We start from the raw sequence: 2,585 nt of genomic DNA, 5'->3' as shown, positions 1-2,585 counted from the left end.
AGTTCCCCCCCATGGAATGTAGGCACTGGCCCTCCTCTTAAAAGCGCTGTAATTATGCTCTCAGGTGTTTCCCTTCCTGTATTTTTAAGCCAGTGATGTTAAATCCTTACCTCTCAACGCATAAAAGCCTGCCTTAAAAGGTCAGATCCCCAAGACATGCCAGCAAGGAGAAAAATAAATTGTAGAACTATTCTGTGGTGAATTAGTTTACATAAAAATATTTTCAGTAGATGTCTCATTAAGCTCTATTAAGAAAGCTAAAATTGCTTGAACGGATGGGTTAATACCTAAAAGTGATTGAAATGTGTGGCTATACACAGCAGGATAATTCTTTTTTAGACAAAATTCATAGAGTCAATATTTCTCTTGTAGTGGTCCTTAAACTTAAGCAATCCCTGGTTGTACCACCTGGTGTATACAACTCCCTGGGAGTGCACATAATCAAACACTCCCACTCCTAGGAGGTCGAGCCACAAAATATTTTCTCACCCTTCGGATTGTTTCTCTTGACACTAAAGCAATTGGTTTCTGTAAATGTTAGCGTTAAGTGGCTCACTGTCAATCCCGAAGGAAATAGTTTTGGTACCTGTTGAATTAGGAGCTTTCTTGACCACTGCTTATTAAATCAGACAAATGAAAAATTTTAGTCTATTTGAGTTAAAAATGAACATTTGAATTGCAAAAATTCATTCATTTTGAGGTATAGAGAGAGGAGAGAGGGAAAGACAGGGACAAAGAGAAAGAGCAGTGAAAAGATTTAACAGAATTAAGCACATTGAAGAAGATGGTCTGATTAAAGTCTTTACATGCCCGAAAAGGAAATAAAAAAAAAAAAGAAAAAAATATATAAAAGAAGAAGAAGTATAAGACTGATGACCGTTAAGGAAAATCCTCCACTTCTATAGAATTAGATGTTAAGAGAATTCAAATACCAAGTGCAGATAATGTCATTGTAATATTGACATATTTAGAACAGAGATGTGTTAGACTGCAGTGTAGAACATTTATAATGTAAATTATTATCAGGGAGACAAACATTTATTAGTTTATTTTTAGGGGTTTATTGTGACATCACTATATTGAAAAAAAAGCATTTGTGTGCATGCAGTTAAAAATGAAGTTTGAGATAAACAACTTAATCTCAAAATACATGATGTTTTCTTATTTTCTTTTTTGTTGGGGGGGGATCACATCCCTCTGCACGGTGGGGTCGGCAGCACGCTCAGCCATCCCTATGCAGGATCCGAACCCGCAGCCTCAGTGCTACCAGTGCCGCTCTCTCTTGAGTGAGCCATGGGGCTGGCCCAAAACGCATCATCTTTTCTGATTGGACTATCCTGTCTGAATATTGAGATCACTTTACTCAGATAATATTGTAACCTTCTGCTTTTTGACTGTCTCAACATGGACTTTGGGTCATCTTTGATAATATATTTGGATAGTGGGAAGCCTTATTTTTATTCATATTTTAGCACATCAAATAAATTTAGAGATCAGTTTCCTTGCGTATCTTAAATATATATATACTATGTACGTAGAACATCAAAACAGATTAATAGAAAATGTTCTTCCTCAGTTTTCTATAAACAGTCATTCTGCATAATTGCTTACAACGTTTGCTCTATCGTAGATAGCCGTGGAATGATGAACCTAATTTAATTCAAACCAGCAGTGTTGTTAAGTACCGATTTGATTTCAACTTTATAAGAGTCATATTGGGGAAAGAAAAAAAGAAAACACAACAGTTCCTGTTCTCAGAGAGGTTGGGATGCAGCCTAGAAAATGAATCCATGAAAAGTAACAACTACACTTCCTAAGTAAAGGGAAAGAAAGGACCCCTGTCTGTCTCACAAATGGGGCTCGATTAGCTAAGTATCCATGGAAAGGTCACCACTTATAGCTGAGAATGACTGATAGAATTTTGACAAAGTAAAAGGAGTAATAAAAGCATATTGTACGTCAGAGTTTAAAAAAAGTTAATGGGATAGAAAAATGCAGAGTAGGCTTGGGAAATGCTTACTTTTGTAGGTTAGTTGGAGCCTAGTTAGTGTAGATAAGGGGAAGGAAGAACAGGTAGGCAACAAGGACTGGGGCTAAATCCTGGAAGATCTTTAGGTCCCTTTTTTTTTGTCCTTTTTTGTGACCGGTAAGGGGATGGCTACCCTTGGCTTGGTGTCGCTCACACTGCGCTCAGCCAGTGAGCGCCCCTGCCATGCCTATATAGGAACCGAACCCGCAGCGGGAGTGCTGCTGCATTCCCAGCACCCCACTCTCCCGAGTGAGCCATGTGGTAGGCCCTTGAGGGCCATTTTTATATTTTCTTTTTTTTTTTTTTTTTTCTTTTTGTCTTTTTTTCCTTTTTGTCTTTTTTAGTGACCAATAACGGGATCACACCCCTCGGCGTTGCGCCGCACCTTGCTCAGCCAGTGAGCGGGAACCGGTCTCCACATGGGATCCGAACCCTCAGCGGGAGCACCTCTGCGCTCCCAAGCGGCGCACTCTCCAGTGCGCCACCGGGCTGGCCCTTAATGGCCATTCTTAAAAGACTGAACTTTGTATTGCAGACCCCAATGGTCCCTTAAACG

Source organism: Galeopterus variegatus, unplaced genomic scaffold (genome assembly GCF_000696425.1).
Source record: "Galeopterus variegatus unplaced genomic scaffold, G_variegatus-3.0.2 Scaffold16139, whole genome shotgun sequence".
NCBI classification, from domain to species: domain Eukaryota; kingdom Metazoa; phylum Chordata; class Mammalia; order Dermoptera; family Cynocephalidae; genus Galeopterus; species Galeopterus variegatus.
This window is presented reverse-complemented; position numbering follows the sequence as displayed.